The sequence below is a fragment of the Neolamprologus multifasciatus genome, chromosome 18, assembly GCF_963576455.1.
Source record: "Neolamprologus multifasciatus chromosome 18, fNeoMul1.2, whole genome shotgun sequence".
NCBI lineage: Eukaryota > Metazoa > Chordata > Actinopteri > Cichliformes > Cichlidae > Neolamprologus > Neolamprologus multifasciatus.
In genome coordinates this window covers 35,011,568-35,026,060 of record NC_140456.1, presented here as the reverse complement: position 1 = coordinate 35,026,060, position 14,493 = coordinate 35,011,568, and the positions used below count along the sequence as shown (strand labels likewise).

At 42.6% G+C, this 14,493-nt stretch overlaps 8 non-coding genes across 8 annotated transcripts; all 8 read left to right on the top strand.

The window, feature by feature from the left end:
• The first annotated feature begins 5,095 nt into the window (after positions 1-5,095).
• Positions 5,096-5,167, top strand: trnap-ugg (transfer RNA proline (anticodon UGG)). The gene has a single exon. It is a non-coding gene; the product is annotated as a tRNA-Pro (tRNA).
• Positions 5,168-6,056: 889 nt separating this feature from the next.
• Positions 6,057-6,128, top strand: trnap-cgg (transfer RNA proline (anticodon CGG)). Its single transcript has one exon. It is a non-coding gene; the product is annotated as a tRNA-Pro (tRNA).
• A 1,848-nt stretch (positions 6,129-7,976) lies between these two features.
• trnap-cgg (transfer RNA proline (anticodon CGG)) lies at positions 7,977-8,048 on the top strand. The gene has a single exon. It is a non-coding gene; the product is annotated as a tRNA-Pro (tRNA).
• A 910-nt stretch (positions 8,049-8,958) lies between these two features.
• On the top strand, positions 8,959-9,030 carry trnap-ugg (transfer RNA proline (anticodon UGG)). Its single transcript has one exon. It is a non-coding gene; the product is annotated as a tRNA-Pro (tRNA).
• Positions 9,031-10,903: 1,873 nt separating this feature from the next.
• On the top strand, positions 10,904-10,975 carry trnap-ugg (transfer RNA proline (anticodon UGG)). Its single transcript has one exon. It is a non-coding gene; the product is annotated as a tRNA-Pro (tRNA).
• Positions 10,976-11,885: 910 nt separating this feature from the next.
• Positions 11,886-11,957, top strand: trnap-ugg (transfer RNA proline (anticodon UGG)). Its single transcript has one exon. It is a non-coding gene; the product is annotated as a tRNA-Pro (tRNA).
• An 889-nt stretch (positions 11,958-12,846) lies between these two features.
• Positions 12,847-12,918, top strand: trnap-ugg (transfer RNA proline (anticodon UGG)). The gene has a single exon. It is a non-coding gene; the product is annotated as a tRNA-Pro (tRNA).
• An 880-nt stretch (positions 12,919-13,798) lies between these two features.
• Positions 13,799-13,870, top strand: trnap-ugg (transfer RNA proline (anticodon UGG)). Its single transcript has one exon. It is a non-coding gene; the product is annotated as a tRNA-Pro (tRNA).
• The last annotated feature ends 623 nt before the right edge of the window (positions 13,871-14,493 follow it).

The window sequence follows — 14,493 nt, the reverse complement described above, 5'->3', positions numbered from 1 at the left end:
AACTGCACACTGATGGTATGAATACAAAACACATCTGGCTTTTGCTTTCTCTGTGTACAGATGTCAATTGAACATTCTGCCTCTGCCCCCAACATCTGGACGTCTAGCAATTCTGTAAAGTAACAATTTCAGTATTTTTGCATGTATGGTACTGTTGTGTTTCTCATTAGAGTATGGCAGTGCTACAAAGTACTTACCGATTCTCATTTCGAAATGTCCTAATGATGCTTGCCACAGTGTAGCGGCTCAGTTTAGGCTGAACCCGTTGGCCAGCTTCCCTCAGGGTCATCCCATGGTTGATGACATGGTCCACTATTGTAGCCCTGATGTCATCAGTTATTCTGTTTCTTACTCTTCTTACCCTTCCTCTTTCCCCTCCTCGTCCTCTTCTTGCTCCTCTTTGTCCTCATCCTCTAACTTCCTCTAACCCTCTTGCTTCTTCACCTCCACGTCCTCTTCCTCCAACTTCTTCACCTCCACGTCCTCTCCCTCGGCCTCCTCTGATTCTCACTCTTCTCACTCTTACTGCTCCTTCCATTGTACTCCACATAGACAGCTTACCTGTGGCCTGTTTATAGTGCTTAGGCTGATTGCAAAGTGGACTAATTATCTAAAACAGTTTTCACATCTGAAAGTGTGCCAGACAGTTGGCAAAATAGTGTTAACGATAGCCATACATGTGTATAATTTTGCTAGGAGTGTGTTGGAAATTTGGTAATTGAGTGTAAGCAGTGAGTTGTGCCTACAGTTTTGCAAAGTGTGTGTTACAAAATTGCAAACTGAGTGCAAAGCAGTGTTTGTGCTTTTAGTTTTGCAAACTCAGTGAGTGGTTTTGCTATAAGTGTTAATAGTTTTAGGAATTGTGCTATAAGAATCACAGTTAGGGTTTAAGCATTCAGAAAAAACTGTAAGAAGATCCTGTAATCCAGCACTGCTTGGACTAAAAACAACCAGGTCATCTGCATACATAAGATGATTTATCAATGTTTTACCTAATATACACCCAGTGTTACAGGCTCTCAGCTGTATGGACAAATCATCAACATATAAATTAAATAAAATTGGAGACAAAATCCCACCCTGTCTGACACCATTGCTGACACCAAAGGGGGCAGAAATACTGCTTCCCCATTTAACCTGCATGTTCTGATGAGCGTACCAGTAAGAGAGAATCCTCACGATGTATTGAGGAACCCCCCGTGTCTTCAATTTATCAAAAAGTTTTCTGTGGTTCACTCGATCAAAAGCCTTAGAGGCATCAATGAAACACATGAGGACAGATGAATTTTTAGCCCTATACAAACTGACTATTTCCTTGAGTGCATATATGCACATGTCAGTGCCGTGCTTTGGTTTGAAGCCAAACTGATTATCCAGAGAAGAGATGAACACACTAACTCTGTCAAACAAGATTCTTTCTAACACCTTAGATAAAATACTGGCTAGTGCAATTGGCCTGTAATTATCCAAACAGCTCACTTTTGCAGCTTTGTCCTTCATAACTGGTACCAGTAAAATACACAGCATTGAGTCTGGTAATATGCCATGAATCATAAACCCAGTGAAACAGAGTGCTAAAAGAGGAGCTAGCCTTAAACTAGCATGTTTTAAATGTTCTGCAGTGATGTGATCCAAACCAGAAGCTTTATTATCAGACAACCTATGAATGGCTTCATATACTTCATGTGTCCCTACATTTATTGTGTCATTACTCATGTCAAGATTGTCCTCATATGGATCACTTTTTATACAGTTAAACAACGCACTGTAATGCTGTCTCCATAACGCTGCAATGTTATCTGCCCCAGAAACACCTTCAACAGTTGATGGTAGAGATGGTTTACAGTTATTAAGAGCTTTCACCTCTTTCCAAAAATCTGCCATATTATTACACAGCATTTTCCTGGCCAAAGAATCTGCTCTCAGCATTTGCTCATTTTTAGTTATAAAGCGAACAGCGTACTTATATCTGGCATTCGCACATTTTTTCTGTTCAAATTCTGGGTCTTGTTTAGGTCTTCCAGCCATGGCCCAACATTTATAAGCTATGCGAGCTTCATCATGATACATGGATACATGTTCTTTCCAGCCAGGTCTGATGTTAGGTTTCTTATGCTTATATTGTTTATCAAGCAGTGTGCCACTTTCATACAGAGCAGTCACTATATCATCATACATTGAGCAGAGTAAATGTTTATGCACAGTATTCTTACAGTTGACATCCTTGCACAAAAGAGCTTCTTTGGGCAAAGAAATATTGTTCAGATGTATATCGGTATTACTATGATAAGCTAAGAAATCATCTTCACTACATGCTGACCAGTCTAATTTTACACTGGTAGCAATATTAGTAATATTATTCCCAGTTGTTGCTGGCATTTGTTCCACATTCACAGTAAAACCAAAAGGTATATGATCTGACACAGTTACCTCATACCTAATAGTCATGTTTGCTAAAGCTGCATGCCCATCAGCTGTACAGATACAGTGGTCCAGCCATGATGTACTATGCCAGGCTTCACTTATGTATGTATAGCTATCTGCAGGCAGTAACACTTTGGTAGACAAGATAAGATTATTAACTTGACAAAAGTGAGTTAAGTGGTTAGCAAACCGAGAACTGCTGTCTGTGAGATCAGCATTAAAATCACCCAAAACATATATGCTGTAAGTATCGTTGTCTTGAATAAATGCATTAATAAAAGCCAGCCTACTGAGGTATTCTTGCTCATTTTGACAAGATTCATAGGGAGTATAAATATTAAGAATGATAAAACCACTATTGTTCTGTGTATATTGTATACCAATACACCAGTCTACATCCAGTCTAATGGGCTTTATCACAGGGTCTATTTTTTTATCCCAGAGCACAGCAACCCCTCCAGGTATTCTGCCTCTGACTATAGCTGTGCTGAGATCAGTTGTTGATTCCCCCACTCCCAAAAAACTTGCATTTAGACAGTTAAGTTTTCCCAGGTCCTGTTTGGACAACCATGTCTCCTGCAAGCATAAAATGTCACATTCTGCAAGCAGACTGTCCACAACAATCCGTCGAGCTTTGTCCCCTGCACTCTGTCCCAAACGTAGACCACGACAGTTGTAAGATAATATCCTAATAGACATCATCATGTTGATACATTGGTACCAAAAGGCGCAGTTATCTCCCCTGCTGGATCCCCTGAGCTTGGCACCACCGTACCGGTCTTACGAGGTTCATAAAAACGCCGGACCAGAGCCCCTTCAGGCCAGAGTTCAGGATTGTACATTTCACCCACATCATTACATTCAGCAGTAACCTTGAAAGAGCCGAACCTGCTACGTTTACCAGCAACTTTTTGACAGGTCACATCTCTTTTGAGTTTCTCTCTCAAATACAGAGCAAGAGTTTCTGCATCTACATCCAGGGCAAATTTAGTGGCAAACACGCTCAGCAATTTAGTTTTCACAGTTCTGATTGTACTCACAGCTCCAGTGCCAATAATCGATACAGGTCCAGGCCTCTTATTGTGTCCAGTGGTAACAGCATGCATTCCTGAACCCGAATTAACCTTCTCCAGCTTGTGACGAGGCTTGCCATTTTTCACAACTTTACTCCATTGTGGGGAGCATGTAGAAAGCACTGTCTCAACGGGATCCTCCGTCGTTGCAGTAGTTTCCATATTACGACCTGAGGCTGTCGTCGGAGCCCGATCTTGACCACTTAGCAACATCTCCGGACAAAACGCTGACACTGTGCTTGTCCCAGACCTTGAAGCAGCCAAAGCTCCGGCTTCCTGCCTTCCGCGCGGGCCGCCTTTACTTCGACTCCCCCACCGCTCCTCTGCGTGTTTCCCCAGGGGAAAGTGGGAAGCGGTCCCCGACCCCTGAGCATTCAGCGTAACAGGCTCAGCCGGTACCTCAGGCCGACACTCAAGAGCAGTCACACGGTGGTCGACCTCCACAGCATTGGTCATGACTTGCTCGCAGACATCCGCCTGTAGTTTAACTACATGTTTTAAAGCACCCACCTCAGCAAACAGCTGGTCCATTCGCCGTAGTAGACAACACACATCCATGCTGGAGTATGTAACAGGCGGCAAATCATCCAGGTGATGAGATACAAATCTTGGGATATTCTCCCCACACTCATTCAGCACTTTAAGACAGAGTTTAATATTGTTGGCGTCTTTATGCTGTCCTTTATATCCGACGCACCGCTGTGAGGTAGTGGGGCAGAGTTCAAACAAAACTTTCTTGGAGGCTTCAATCCCCTCGGATTCAAATGTGTTCGTGGCCAAAAACACAATTTCATCCTGACTTAAAGTTTTGATTTTTACAGCAAGGAAATTAAGTAGTTCATCCTCTACAATTACCCTTCCATCAGTTGTTTTATATATCTCTGGTTTTAATCGTGACCGTTTGAAAGTCGGAGCTACGTCTGCACCACCACCTGCTACATCCGCCATATTTACCAGGTGATAGTACCTGATAAATACCTGTTACCAGGTACTATCACCTAATGGAAACTCTAAAGATCGAACTGAGTCAAGTTAAGCCAAGCTAGGTAGGTGCAAGTGGAAAAGGGCTATTAGAGATCACAAAGTCTGATCGAAATTGAGGCCATTCAATTTCGGTGTAAAGACATTAAACTACATATGTCAAGGTCTCATAATGGTTTCACCCGAAACCTCTGCTGATAATTACCCATGCCTTTTTTCACATCTTGGCTCATGTGATGTGTTTCATAGTTGGCCAACGACCCTGGTAAAGATAACCCCCTCTGGGGTTTAAATACCTAGGACTCTCCAACATTTAGTTTTAGATCTAACGAAGGTAATCAGAGGAGAGGTGAAAGGTCTTCAAGGAACTTAAAGAATTCCAGCTGCTTTCTTTCAAAGCTCATCAGACTACCATGACCTGGATGACTGGGAACCCTTTTTTCTCATTCACTGTGTGCAGTCCCTCTGGAGTCCTCCCTGTTGGAGCTTGTCAGTAGCAAAGGCCTGAAAGTACCAAAATGAATACTGAAGAGGGCTTAAAAACATTCCTGCTTGAATTTGAAGGCAGATTTAAGTCTATCATTTCAGAGTTCCAGACTTAAGCACAGGCTTGCTGTGGCTCGTTGGTCTAGGCGTATGATTCTCGCTTTGGGTGCGAGAGGTCCCGGGTTCAAATCCCGGACGAGCCCCCTTCACATCTCAAGCCCTTAGCTTCATGGAATTCTTTGGCAAGTCACATTGCTTCTGGGGCATTGTAAATGTGTTGTGTGCCAAACCTTTCAATGTGATCTGTGAAACCAATTTGTCTTTCTAAATTAACGTTTTTGATTTTTTGAAGGAGTCACTCTCATGACTCATTGAGTGATGCCATTGACTGCACAGTCCCTGCAATGCAATCTGTATATGTCACATTTTGAGATTGCCTTGGAAACCTTACTGGGCAGGTACTAAAAAATACCTGTCACCAGGTACTATCACCTAATGGAAACTCTAAAGATCGAACTGAGTCAAGTTAAGCCAAGCTAGGTAGGTGCAAGTGGAAAAGGGCTATTAGAGATCACAAAGTCTGATCGAAATTGAGGCCATTCAATTTCGGTGTAAAGACATTAAACTACATATGTCAAGGTCTCATAATGGTTTCACCCGAAACCTCTGCTGATAATTACCCACGCCTTTTTTCACATCTTGGCTCATGTGATGTGTTTCATAGTTGGTCAACGACCCTGGTAAAGACAACCCCCTCTGGGGTTTAAATACCTGGGACTCTCCAACATTTAGTTTTAGATCTAACGAATGTTCTCAGAGGAGGGGTGAAAGGTCTTCAAGGAACTTAAAGAATTCCAGCTGCTTTCTTTCAAAGCTCATCAGACTACCATGACCTGGATGACTGGGAACCCTTTTTTCTCATTCACTGTGTGCAGTCCCTCTGGAGTCCTCCCTGTTGGAGCTTGTCAGTAGCAAAGGCCTGAAAGTACAAAAATGAATACTGAAGAGAGCTTAAAAACATTCCTGCTTGAATTTGAAGGCAGATTTAAGTCTATAATTTCAGAGTTCCAGATTTAAGCACAGGCTTCCTGTGGCTCGTTGGTCTAGGCGTATGATTCTCGCTTCGGGTGCGAGAGGTCCCGGGTTCAAATCCCGGACGAGCCCCCTTCACATCTCAAGCTGTTAGCTTCATGAAATTCTTTGGCAAGTCACATTGCTTCTGGGGCATTGTAAATGTGTTGTGTGCCAGACCTTTCAATGTGATCTGTGACACCAATTTGTCTTTCTAAAATGTTTTTGATTTTTTGAAGGAGTCACTCTCATGACTCATTGAGTGATGCCATTGACTGCACAGTCCCTGCAATGCAATCTGTATATGTCACATTTTGAGATTGCCTTGGAAACCTTACTGGGCAGGTACTAAAAAAATACCTGTTACCAGGTACTATCACCTAATGGAAACTCTAAAGATCGAACTGAGTCAAGTTAAGCCAAGCTAGGTAGGTGCAAGTGGAAAAGGGCTATTAGAGATCACAAAGTCTGATCGAAATTGAGGCCATTCAATTTCGGTGTAAAGACATTAAACTACATATGTCAAGGTCTCATAATGGTTTCACCCGAAACCTCTGCTGATAATTACCCACGCCTTTTTTCACATCTTGGCTCATGTGATGTGTTTCATAGTTGGTCAACGACCCTGGTAAAGACAACCCCCTCTGGGGTTTAAATACCTGGGACTCTCCAACATTTAGTTTTAGATCTAACGAAGGTTCTCAGAGGAGAGGTGAAAGGTCTTCAAGGAACTTAAAGAATTCCAGCTGCTTTCTTTCAAAGCTCATCAGACTACCATGACCTGGATGACTGGGAACCCTTTTTTCTCATTCACTGTGTGCAGTCCCTCTGGAGTCCTCCCTGTTGGAGCTTGTCAGTAGCAAAGGCCTGAAAGTACAAAAATGAATACTGAAGAGAGCTTAAGAACATTTCTGCTTGAATTTGAAGGACGATTTAAGTCTATCATTTCAGAGTTCCAGACTTAAGCGCAGGATTCCTGTGGCTCGTTGGTATAGGCGTATGATTCTTGCTTCGGGTGCGAGAGGTCCGGGGTTCAAATCCCAGACGAGCCCCTTTTGCATCTCAAGCTCTTAGCTTCATGAAATTCGTTGGCAAGTCACATTGCTTCTGGGGCATTGTAAATGTGTTGTGTGCCAAACCTTTCAATATGATTTGTAACACCAATTTGTCTTTCTAAATTAATGTTTTTGATTTTGTGAAGGAGTCACTCTCATGACTCATTGAGTGATGCCATTGACTGCACAGTCCCTGCCACGCAATCTGTATATGTCACATTTTGAGATTGCCTTGGAAACCTTACTGGGCAGGTACTAAAAAATACCTGTTACCAGGTACTATCACCTAATGGAAACTCTAAAGATCGAACTGAGTCAAGTTAAGCCAAGCTAGGTAGGTGCAAGTGGAAAAGGGCTATTAGAGATCACAAAGTCTGATCGAAATTGAGGCCATTCAATTTCGGTGTAAAGACATTAAACTACATATGTCAAGGTCTCATAATGGTTTCACCCGAAACCTCTGCTGATAATTACCCATGCCTTTTTTCACATCTTGGCTCATGTGATGTGTTTCATAGTTGGTCAACCACCCTGGTAAAGACAACCCCCTCTGGGGTTTAAATACCTGGGACTCTCCAACATTTAGTTTTAGATCTAACGAAGGTTCTCAGAGGAGAGGTGAAAGGTCTTCAAGGAACTTAAAGAATTCCAGCTGCTTTCTTTCAAAGCTCATCAGACTACCATGACCTGGATGACTGGGAACCCTTTTTTCTCATTCACTGTGTGCAGTCCCTCTGGAGTCCTCCCTGTTGGAGCTTGTCAGTAGCAAAGGCCTGAAAGTACAAAAATGAATACTGAAGAGAGCTTAAAAACATTCCTGCTTGAATTTGAAGGCAGATTTAAGTCTATAATTTCAGAGTTCCAGATTTAAGCACAGGCTTCCTGTGGCTCGTTGGTCTAGGCGTATGATTCTCGCTTCGGGTGCGAGAGGTCCCGGGTTCAAATCCCGGACGAGCCCCCTTCACATCTCAAGCTGTTAGCTTCATGAAGTTCTTTGGCAAGTCACATTGCTTCTGGGGCATTATAAATGTGTTGTGTGCCAGACCTTTCAATGTGATCTGTGACACCAATTTGTCTTTCTAAAATGTTTTTGATTTTGTGAAGGAGTCACTCTCATGACTCATTGAGTGATGCCATTGACTGCACAGTCCCTGCCACGCAATCTGTATATGTCACATTTTGAGATTGCCTTGGAAACCTTACTGGGCAGGTACTAAAATATACCTGTTACCAGGTACTAAAAAATACCTGTTACCAGGTACTATCACCTAATGGAAATTCTAAAGATCGAACTGAGTCAAGTTAAGCCAAGCTAGGTAGGTGCAAGTAGAAAAGGGCTATTAGAGATCACAAAGTCTGATCGAAATTGAGGCCATTCAATTTCGGTGTAAAGACATTAAACTACATATGTCAAGGTCTCATAATGGTTTCACCCGAAACCTCTGCTGATAATTACCCACGCCCTTTTTCACATCTTGGCTCATGTGATGTGTTTCATAGTTGGTCAACGACCCTGGTAAAGACAACCCCCTCTGGGGTTTAAGTACCTGGGACTCTCCAACATTTAGTTTTAGATCTAACGAAGGTTCTCAGAGGAGAGGTGAAAGGTCTTCAAGGAACTTAAAGAATTCCAGCTGCTTTCTTTCAAAGCTCATCAGACTACCATGACCTGGATGACTGGGAACCCTTTTTTCTCATTCACTGTGTGCAGTCCCTCTGGAGTCCTCCCTGTTGGAGCTTGTCAGTAGCAAAGGCCTGAAAGTACCAAAATGAATATTGAAGAGGGCTTAAAAACATTCCTGCTTGAATTTGAAGGCAGATTTAAGTCTATCATTTCAGAGTTCCAGACTTAAGCACAGGGTTGCTGTGGCTCGTTGGTCTAGGCGTATGATTCTCGCTTTGGGTGCGAGAGGTCCCGGGTTCAAATCCCGGACGAGCCCCCTTCACATCTCAAGCCCTTAGCTTCATGAAATTCTTTGGCAAATCACATTTCTTCTGGGACGTTGTAAATGTGTTGTGTGCCAAACCTTTCAATGTGATCTGTGACACCAATTTGTCTTTCTAAATTAACGTTTTTGATTTTTTGAAGGAGTCACTCTCATGACTCATTGAGTGATGCCATTGACTGCACAGTCCCTGCCAATCAAACTGTATATGTCACATTTTGAGATTGCCTTGGAAACCTTACTGGGCAGGTACTAAAAAATACCTGTTACCAGGTACTATCACCTAATGGAAACTCTAAAGATCGAACTGAGTCAAGTTAAGCCAAGCTAGGTAGGTGCAAGTGGAAAAGGGCTATTAGAGATCACAAAGTCTGATCGAAATTGAGGCCATTCAATTTCGGTGTAAAGACATTAAACTACATATGTCAAGGTCTCATAATGGTTTCACCCGAAACCTCTGCTGATAATGACCCACGCCCTTTTTCACATCTTGGCTCATGTGATGTGTTTCATAGTTGGTCAACCACCCTGGTAAAGACAACCCCCTCTGGGGTTTAAATACCTGGGACTCTCCAACATTTAGTTTTAGATCTAACGAAGGTTCTCAGAGGAGAGGTGAAAGGTCTTCAAGGAACTTAAAGAATTCCAGCTGCTTTCTTTCAAAGCTCATCAGACTACCATGACCTGGATGACTGGGAACCCTTTTTTTCTCATTCACTGTGTGCAGTCCCTCTGGAGTCCTCCCTGTTGGAGCTTGTCAGTAGCAAAGGCCTGAAAGTACAAAAATGAATACTGAAGAGAGCTTAAAAACATTCCTGCTTGAATTTGAAGGGTGATTTAAGTCTATAATTTCAGAGTTCCAGATTTAAGCACAGGCTTCCTGTGGCTCGTTGGTCTAGGCGTATGATTCTCGCTTTGGGTGCGAGCGGTCCCGAGTTCAAATCCCGGACGAGCCCCCTTGACATCTCAAGCTCTTAGCTTCATGAATTTCTTTGGCAAGTCACATTGCTTCTGGAGCATTGTAAATGTGTTGTGTGTCAAACCTTTCAATGTGATCTGTGACACCAATTTGTCTTTCTAAAATGTTTTTGATTTTGTGAAGGAGTCACTCTCATGACTCATTGAGTGATGCCATTGACTGCACAGTCCCTGCCAATCAAACTGTATATATTACATTTTGAGATTGCCTTGGAAACCTTACTGGGCAGGTACTAAAATATACCTGTTACCAGGTACTAAAAAATACCTGTTACCAGGTACTATCACCTAATGGAAACTCTAAAGATCGAACTGAGTCAAGTTAAGCCAAGCTAGGTAGGTGCAAGTGGAAAAGGGCTATTAGAGATCACAAAGTCTGATCGAAATTGAGGCCATTCAATTTTGGTGTAAAGACATTAAACTACATATGTCAAGGTCTCATAATGGTTTCACCCGAAACCTCTGCTGATAATTACCCACGCCTTTTTTCACATCTTGGCTCATGTGATGTGTTTCATAGTTGGTCAACCACCCTGGTAAAGACAACCCCCTCTGGGGTTTAAATACCTGGGACTCTCCAACATTTAGTTTTAGATCTAACGAAGGTTCTCAGAGGAGAGGTGAAAGGTCTTCAAGGAACTTAAAGAATTCCAGCTGCTTTCTTTCAAAGCTCATCAGACTACCATGACCTGGATGACTGGGAACCCTTTTTTTCTCATTCACTGTGTGCAGTCCCTCTGGAGTCCTCCCTGTTGGAGCTTGTCAGTAGCAAAGGCCTGAAAGTACAAAAATGAATACTGAAGAGAGCTTAAAAACATTCCTGCTTGAATTTGAAGGGTGATTTAAGTCTATAATTTCAGAGTTCCAGATTTAAGCACAGGCTTCCTGTGGCTCGTTGGTCTAGGCGTATGATTCTCGCTTTGGGTGCGAGCGGTCCCGGGTTCAAATCCCGGACGAGCCCCCTTGACATCTCAAGCTCTTAGCTTCATGAATTTCTTTGGCAAGTCACATTGCTTCTGGAGCATTGTAAATGTGTTGTGTGTCAAACCTTTCAATGTGATCTGTGACACCAATTTGTCTTTCTAAAATGTTTTTGATTTTGTGAAGGAGTCACTCTCATGACTCATTGAGTGATGCCATTGACTGCACAGTCCCTGCCAATCAAACTGTATATATTACATTTTGAGATTGCCTTGGAAACCTTACTGGGCAGGTACTAAAATATACCTGTTACCAGGTACTAAAAAATACCTGTTACCAGGTACTATCACCTAATGGAAACTCTAAAGATCGAACTGAGTCAAGTTAAGCCAAGCTAGGTAGGTGCAAGTGGAAAAGGGCTATTAGAGATCACAAAGTCTGATCGAAATTGAGGCCATTCAATTTTGGTGTAAAGACATTAAACTACATATGTCAAGGTCTCATAATGGTTTCACCCGAAACCTCTGCTGATAATGACCCACGCCCTTTTTCACATCTTGGCTCATGTGATGTGTTTCATAGTTGGTCAACCACCCTGGTAAAGACAACCCCCTCTGGGGTTTAAATACCTGGGACTCTCCAACATTTAGTTTTAGATCTAACGAAGGTTCTCAGAGGAGAGGTGAAAGGTCTTCAAGGAACTTAAAGAATTCCAGCTGCTTTCTTTCAAAGCTCATCAGACTAGCATGACCTGGATGACTGGGAACCCTTTTTTCTCATTCACTGTGTGCAGTCCCTCTGGAGTCCTCCCTGTTGGAGCTTGTCAGTAGCAAAGGCCTGAAAGTACAAAAATGAATACTGAAGAGAGCTTAAAAACATTCCTGCTTGAATTTGAAGGGCGATTTAAGTATATCATTTCAGAGTTCCAGACTTTAGCGTAGGCTTCCTGTGGCTCGTTGGTCTAGGCGTATGATTCTCGCTTTGGGTGCGAGAGGTCCCGGGTTCAAATCCCGGACGAGCCCCCTTCACATCTCAAGCCCTTAGCTTCATGAAATTCTTTGGCAAATCACATTTCTTCTGGGACGTTGTAAATGTGTTGTGTGCCAAACCTTTCAATGTGATCTGTGACACCAATTTGTCTTTCTAAATTAACGTTTTTGATTTTTTGAAGGAGTCACTCTCATGACTCATTGAGTGATGCCATTGACTGCACAGTCCCTGCCAATCAAACTGTATATGTCACATTTTGAGATTGCCTTGGAAACCTTACTGGGCAGGTACTAAAAAATACCTGTTACCAGGTACTATCACCTAATGGAAACTCTAAAGATCGAACTGAGTCAAGTTAAGCCAAGCTAGGTAGGTGCAAGTGGAAAAGGGCTATTAGAGATCACAAAGTCTGATCGAAATTGAGGCCATTCAATTTCGGTGTAAAGACATTAAACTACATATGTCAAGGTCTCATAATGGTTTCACCCGAAACCTCTGCTGATAATGACCCACGCCTTTTTTCACATCTTGGCTCATGTGATGTGTTTCATAGTTGGTCAACCACCCTGGTAAAGACAACCCCCTCTGGGGTTTAAATACCTGGGACTCTCCAACATTTAGTTTTAGATCTAACGAAGGTTCTCAGAGGAGAGGTGAAAGGTCTTCAAGGAACTTAAAGAATTCCAGCTGCTTTCTTTCAAAGCTCATCAGACTACCATGACCTGGATGACTGGGAACCCTTTTTTCTCATTCACTGTGTGCAGTCCCTCTGGAGTCCTCCCTGTTGGAGCTTGTCAGTAGCAAAGGCCTGAAAGTACAAAAATGAATACTGAAGAGAGCTTAAAAACATTCCTGCTTGAATTTGAAGGCAGATTTAAGTCTATAATTTCAGAGTTCCAGATTTAAGCGCTTGCTTCCTGTGGCTCGTTGGTCTAGGCGTATGATTCTCGCTTTGGGTGCGAGAGGTCCCGGGTTCAAATCCCGGACGAGCCCCCTTCGCATCTCAAGCTCTTAGCTTCATGAAATTCTTTGGCAAGTCACATTGCTTCTGGGGCATTGTAAATGTGTTGTGTGCCAAACCTTTCAAGGTGATCTGAGACACCAATTTGTCTTTCTAAAATGATTTTGTGAAGGAGTCACTCTCATGACTCATTGAGTGATGCCATTGACTGCACAGTCCCTGCCACGCAATCTGTATATGTCACATTTTGAGATTGCCTTGGAAACCTTACTGGGCAGGTACTAAAAAATACCTGTTACCAGGTACTATCACCTAATGGAAACTCTAAAGATCGAACTGAGTCAAGTTAAGCCAAGCTAGGTAGGTGCAAGTGGAAAAGGGCTATTAGAGATCACAAAGTCTGATCGAAATTGAGGCCATTCAATTTCGGTGTAAAGACATTAAACTACATATGTCAAGGTCTCATAATGGTTTCACCCAAAACCTCTGCTGATAATTACCCACGCCTTTTTTCACATCTTGGCTCATGTGATGTGTTTCATAGTTGGTCAACCACCCTGGTAATGACAACCCCCTCTGGGGTTTAAATACCTGGGACTCTCCAACATTTAGTTTTAGATCTAACGAAGGTTCTCAGAGGAGAGGTGAAAGGTCTTCAAGGAACTTAAAGAATTCCAGCTGCTTTCTTTCAAAGCTCATCAGACTACCATGACCTGGATGACTGGGAACCCCTTTTTCTCATTCACTGTGTGCAGTCCCTCTGGAGTCCTCCCTGTTGGAGCTTGTAAGTAGCAAAGGCCTGAAAGTACAAAAATGAATACTGAAGAGAGTTTAAAAACATTCCTGCTTGAATTTGAAGGCAGATTTAAGTCTATCATTTCAGAGTTCCATACTTAAGCACAGGCTTCCTGTGGCTCGTTGGTCTAGGCGTATGATTCTCGCTTTGGGTGCGAGAGGTCCCGGGTTCAAATCCCGGACGAGCCCCCTTCACATCTCAAGCCCTTAGCTTCATGAAATTCTTTGGCAAGTCACATTGCTTCTGGGACGTTGTAAATGTGTTGTGTGCCAAACCTTTCAATGTGATCTGTGACACCAATTTGTCTTTCTAAATTAACGTTTTTGATTTTTTGAAGGAGTCACTCTCATGACTCATTGAGTGATGCCATTGACTGCACAGTCCCTGCCAATCAATCTGTATATGTCACATTTTGAGATTGCCTTGGAAACCTTACTGGGCAGGTACTAAAAAATACCTGTTACCAGGTACTATCACCTAATGGAAACTCTAAAGATCGAACTGAGTCAAGTTAAGCCAAGCTAGGTAGGTGCAAGTGGAAAAGGGCTATTAGAGATCACAAAGTCTGATCGAAATTGAGGCCATTCAATTTCGGTGTAAAGACATTAAACTACATATGTCAAGGTCTCATAATGGTTTCACCCGAAACCTCTGCTGATAATTACCCACGCCTTTTTTCACATCTTGGCTCATGTGATGTGTTTCATAGTTGGTCAACCACCCTGGTAAAGACAACCCCCTCTGGGGTTTAAATACCTGGGACTCTCCAACATTTAGTTTTAGATCTAACGAATGTTCTCAGAGGAGAGGT